Source organism: Gordionus sp. m RMFG-2023, chromosome 1 (genome assembly GCF_954871325.1).
Source record: "Gordionus sp. m RMFG-2023 chromosome 1, tfGorSpeb1-WG-v2, whole genome shotgun sequence".
Lineage (NCBI taxonomy): Eukaryota > Metazoa > Nematomorpha > Gordioida > Chordodea > Parachordodidae > Gordionus > Gordionus sp. m RMFG-2023.
In genome coordinates, this window is record NC_088775.1 from 21400 (window position 1) to 28348 (window position 6949).

The following is a 6949-nucleotide window of genomic DNA, read 5'->3' on the forward strand; positions in this document are numbered from 1 at the left end:
GCCATTTACAGTAACAAGTTCTAGTATAGAACTCATCAAATCATTAGATGATATATTTATACTTATATGCTTTTTTGGAAAAAAGGTTTCTATATTAATTTTAGGTTTTTTTGCCAATAACAATTCCTGATATTTGGTTTTTTCATATAAATAATTTAAATATTCATTGTTGTGATTTCTTTCCAGGTGTCTTTCTAAATTTGACAAGTGATTACCAGACATTTTTACTTTGCAATATGAACATATTGATTTTTTTTCTATTGTATTAAGGGTAAAATGCTTATCAAATATGACTTATCTTTAATCTTAAATCTATAAAAAGAGAACAATTTTTTTAAATAGCAATGATTTCAGAATTAAAAAAGAGATATTTATAAATTTAATTTCATTTATAATATGCACTTCATTAATATCTTGTAAAAATTAAACTGAACCAAAAATAAATGATTAGCATATATAAATTTTAAAATCATTTTAATAAGTTCACAAAAACTGCCTACATTTAACAATTTTTAAGTTAGATGTTTAGAATTTTTTAAATTAACAATATAATAATTTTTACTTTGATTTGTTAACCATTTTCTTCTAATTAATAATCTTTAAGAATAATAAGATAAAAATTTAAAAATAAATGGCGTAAATTAATTCAATTGTTTAAAATTTTTTAACACTCCAATAGGAATCGAGAATAAATTTAAAAATGGCATAAATGAATTAAGTTGTTTAAAATTTATTAACACTTCATTTAATTGGAAATTTGAATATATAATATTTGTATTTACATATATTAATATATGATTTTAAATAATACACTGAACCCGGGTTCAAATAAAATTCTTGGGTTCGGTTCGGGGTTTTGAAAATTTTATAAATGGGGTTCAGGTTCGGTTCGGGTTCAGAGTTTTTTTCTAAAAACCCGGGTTCACTTCTCCGGGTTCGGGTTCGGTTCGAATCCCTGGTTTTAGGATATAAATCCAGAAGGTCAATTCTTGACGATTTGAAAGATGTGCAAACATATGCAATTCTAACAGATGCATCTAATAAGGTGATATCAAAACGACTTTTAAGCGTGAAGTTGGCACAAATTTTTATTTTTGCTTATAACTTTTTTTCCTTAAATTCGGCTACTATACGGATTGAAGCACTAACGAAGCACTAAAAAATGACATATGATTCATCGTTAGTGCTTCCAATCGTTCGGCCAACTTCACGGAGCTAACTTTGCTTTATATTTGATAGATTTTAGATTTATGAAATCCGTCTGCAGAACTTGGGAGAACTTAGGAAAAACAAATTTTCATTTTATATTTTTATTTTCAGAATTATAAATAATTTCTTTCATATTTAATTTTTATTGAAATTATTTACATTTATTAAATTTTTTTTATAATTATTTTTAACCTTAATGTTTAACATTTCCTTTAGTTGTAATTACTTTACCGGCCGATTTGTCTGAGGATTTTAGAAAGTATGGATTGAATTTTGTGATCAATTACAATACCATAAGAGAGAAAGGGCTGTAAGTTCTTATTACTAATAAGTTGTCCATATTTTAGATACTATATGGTAAAATTCTCAATAGAAACCTTATTTATAGTTTTCAATTAAAAAAACACATTTTGAAAAATTCAATATTTTTATAATTATGTGGTGAGAATGGTTTTTGATTGGATGAATAAGTCGGATCCTATAATAATTAAAACATTTATATGAGATTGAACTATATTTTTATATAAAAAATTTAAAATCATATGTTTAATTAAAAATTTTCGTTCCTTTATGCCAAAGCTGTTAAAGTATCCAGATACAAAATATCGTGTCTGTATCAAAATACATTTTATAGGAAGTATCGATATCTAGACACTATTTTATATCCGTTTTTAGCCTTTTAAGATACATTTTCATATTACTGGAATTTAACGTTTTTTTTACCTAAAAATAATATTTGAGTGCAAAATTCATTTTATCTCATGAGCATATCTAAATAAATATTTAATGAAAAATTAAAAATATATTTGAATGCAAAATTCATTTTATCTCATATGAGCATATAATTTAAATAAATGTATAATAAAAAATTTAAAAAAATATATATATAAAATGTTAAAACTTGTATATAAAAAAATATAAATATTCATAACATTTTTCCCCATTTAAATCTATAGATATCAGTTCAAGATTGTGAAGGATATTTTTATCTTGTAAAGGAATATATAAATTCTTGCCTAGCCATAACGTCCATGAATTATTAAAAACAAATTGATGCACAAAATTATTTTAAGCAACTAAATTTATTAAATTTTTTTAATTTATAGATATTCCACTAACTAGTTAATAAATTATAAGTTTAATGTAAAAAATTTTCTTATAATAAATGCTCCTTTTAAATGAGAATTTAAAAAAAACGATAAAATTATGGGTGTTGACATTATTTTTTTATATGGTGTTGGAATTGAATGAGAACAAAATGTTAAAATGTTTACTCTCATAATCAGAGTTTCTGTTCGAGAACAACGGCACCTAGATACATTTTTAAAATTGTATTTGTGTATATACTTTTTTAGGCAAAGTATCGGTATATAGATCTTTTTAGGCGATGTATTTTTATCTAGATCTATTTAAAAAGTATCTTTTATCAACTGCTTTGTACTATATATTTTTATGTTATTAATATTTTGGAAAATAAAATGTCCCAAAATAATAGGATATGTTTTTAATATAAACAAATGAGTACCATTCTAAATCAATAAAACCAAAATTAATTTAGTATTTTGTTTATATCCAAGAAAATTTTAAGAGGGATATTTAAAATAATGGAGTTTTTAAAAAATTCGCTAAAAATGGGGGGAAATGTCAAGATCCCCAATTTTATTTAAATATCAATATAGAACCGATTACAATAAAATGTATCTAATGAAAGATACTGTTAGAAATATATCTGATGAGATACAGATACAACATTTATATAATTAGATATTTAACAACTAATAGTCAATATCTATTAGGTCACTATATACATATTACTATATCCATTGGGTTCATAATATTATAATTATATTTTTTTATTTAATAGATAAAATTATCTCAAAATTTTTCCCAAGATTCGCGATTTTGACATGGAAAAAAAACCCTCCACAGTGACAACAAACACACGGATAATACAAATCATCCTGATCTCCTAAATTTTTCTGATTCAGGAGCAAACTACGATGCCGAGTCACCTATCGGTAAGAAAGTAATGCTACCCAAGTCATCCGATATTAAGTTGGAGGAAGCAACTCAAAAGGTTTTAGAAAGAAATACTAATTTATTTAGTTTAAAATAAATGTGGGATTTTGGCAAATAGTATAATAATATTTCCTTTATTTTTTAAAAAGAAAGCTGAGCGTCCCCTGAGATTGTAAAGCCTATTTCTCAAAAAATAAAATTAGGGTCGAACATGGAATTTTGAAAATAAATTCTCGGATTGGTTAGACAAATTTTTTTGTTAGATAAGTTCAGACCTGAAAAAATAGCGGTGTCAATTACTAAAAAAAATTAAAAACATGTTCTGGTTCCAAACTTTTAAAATTTTAAAATAAAAATAAACCTGACATAAGATTTTGAACAAGATAACACATAAAAGGTTGGTCCTTTAACATTGAAACCTATTCGGATTCGTGTTTTATCTTGAGACGTGGTTACCACCCTTTAATGTGTGTCTCCACGTGACATTTTAATAGACGGTTCAATGTAACATTAGTATTTTAGAATGAAATATTATTCATTATATTTTTTTTTATTGTAGGACATACCTGGATCTTCCAAGAACACTTCCGAAAAAAAGGGTTAATTCTATACTTTAATATTCAGTTTGCATCGTTTCGTCTTCTTTTCCTTCCTTTCTATTTTTTAAATCGGAGTCGACGAACCTATGTTTTAACTGATTAATATGTCTTCTCCATACCCCTAATTTAGTTTCAGCTAAAAACGTCATTGGTCCTGTTCTTTTAACGATGATACCTGGTATCCAATTATCTTTTTTAAAATCTTTTGCATATATTTTCTCATTTATATTAAAAATACCTGGTAACTGGGGTATATGTGGATGAGGATAAATTGGTTTTATTAATTGACAAGTTTTATAATATTTAATATAAATATTATAATAATACTAGTAGATAGCCCTTCAAAAATGACGGGGAATAAGAATTTTCTTTGTTCTTTTACGACAAATGTTACCTTTTATTTAAATATCCAATTTTTATTCTTTTTGCCCCCCTCCCCCTTCAAGCCAATTCCAACCCATTAAGACTAAGAGTGATATTTTGTGAGTCAAAATATATTTAAATTAGCTTGTACTTGAGACCCATATTAATTCTTTGTTAAAATATTACTGATTACCTATGGCTAAAATTATATATTAAAATCTTTCCAAGCGTTCAAGACCTTAATAATTTTGAAAAATATTTCCCAAGCCCACCCCAAAATATACCTGATAATGGAATAACCAGAAATTTTTCTATCTTATGAGATGTGATTCAGAAATTTATATTTATTTAGATAAGGGGTTATCTAAAACATTTTAAAAAAAATAAAACTAATAAATTTAGTAAAATATAAGCTATAGACTTGGATGCTGAATTATAAAAAATTCAATTCTTTAATGCGTAATTTAATTGGCAGGAAAACAATAATTTGATCGATCTGTGGGTGTTAGGTAGTGTTAACCATCACCCAATATTATATTGATCATAACTATAATATAATATAATCATATAACCATTAAATAATGTATAAATTTTTATAAAAAATATTAAGGCCCGGCCCGGGTTCAACAATCTTAGGCCCGGCCCGTATATATTAAAAAAAAACAATAGAATTTTTAAAAAATTACTCATCCAATAAAAATCATAACATATAAATTAGTTATTGATTATAGTCAAATATATTTTTGTTATTGAATCATTTAATAATCTATTTCTTTTTTAATTATTGGAAATTCGTCCTACTGAAATTGGGAGTGATTCTTAATTAGATTTACCTAATATTAACACAATTTGAACAATTTAAGTTATGTTAAATTATAAATATTTAAATTATTTAGCGCCATCTATCATATTAATATTTATTTTAAATAGCATTATATTTATAAGGGAAAATGTAAATGTTTTAGGTTATAAATTATAAATATAAATGAATAAAAATTTAATATTTTGAAAGTTTTTTATTGTGCACATAAATTAAAATAACTAAATATATACTTTATAAACATATTTTATAAAAATAATGGAAAATTTTAGAGAAACCCTCATCTAAATAAATATAAATTTCTGAATGACATCTCATAAGATAGGAAAATTTCTGGTTGATCCATTGTCAGGTATATTTTGGGGTGTGCTTGGGAAATATTTTTCAAAATTATTAAGGTCTTGGACGCTTGGAAATATTTTAATATATAATATTAGCCATATGTAATCAGGAATATTTTAACAAAGAATTTTAATATGGGTCTCAAGTATAAGCTAATCTTTTCCGACTTTAAAAAATTATCGTAAATATCAGGATAAAAATAAGTGTTTTTCAATTCTCTACTATTTTCTGCCTCACTTGATATTAACATTTACTAAACAACGAACAAATTTCGTAAAACCATGTTTTATTATATATTAATCTCCATACCCCATATCTGGCAACCATTTTGGCCATACTCTAACCTAGTCCAAGAAGTTGGTTTCAAAAAATGTAAGTAAGAACCTTTTTACTTTTTATAGAAATTTTTCTTTGCAACTTTACCCCTGCCAGAAATTCTTAAAATTATAGCAAAAAAAAACCAGATGATTTATTCCATTTCTCGTATTTTTTTGATTTCTTTTCAAAATCTATTCAAATATGCGACACAAATTATTAAATTTAAATGTTTGTAGATTTAGAAATCCGAGGGCCTGAATAATAGGAAAAAAATTATAATTGGGCCGAGTTGGGCCAATTTCTTCTTAAAAGTTATTAAGTTCTAGATAGAAATCCAAAAAAAAATACAAATTCTTTTATCAGTAAGTCGTAAACTCATCATCCTAGCAACTAGAGCGCGCAAAGGGGATAGCTTAGAAGGACAGATTCTAAGAAACCTGCAGGCCCGGTCCTGGGACACGGGTTCGGACTGTATTTTAATTATTCTAATATACCAGGGCCGGGGTTGCTTTGCAGATCTCTGGCATATACATTTACACTTTAATTAGTATTTCCCTAAGCTTTCTCTTAAATTAAATCCACGTTTATAAAAAAATAAATAACATTGTATTTTAGGTCTACTTACATTTAAAGTGAATAAAAAATAAATTAACTTATACCCCTCTTCTCAATTTCCCAATCAAGGTATAAAAGCAAATTTATAATTTTAATTTTTCAAAATAATAACAGTGTAACAAACAATAAATTTTCCGTCAACTCATTTAAATTTAATGTCAAATTCAATGAAAGAAAACACCTTTTATTATAAAAAAATTTGTAAATTACGAAAATTTTCTTTTCCGCTATTTAATAAAATAAACTACTGGCATGGTAATAATTATTAAGTGATGATTCTTCATTTTAAAAGGAGGAAATGGATTTTGGAGAGATAAATGACTTTTATGAAGTGTTTTTCCAAATTAATTTAACAAGTTTTGATATATTTTATTTTAATTTATTTTTAACCCCGATTTTGTAAATTTATAATAATCATTGTCTATTAGATTTAAAAAAAATATTTTATTTTTCATTGTTTCATATGTTTGACTTAATTGTTTAATTAATTCTATTCTCAATGTAATGAGAAATTTTTTAATTAGCCTTTTTAAAAATATAACAACGCGTGATTGGTGTTGTTAAAAGTTTATTTGAGCCAATATTTAAAAACGGCCTACTCAATATTTTATCCAGAAAATGGCACATAGGATTGGACATCTATTGGCAAATTCTCAACGCTTAG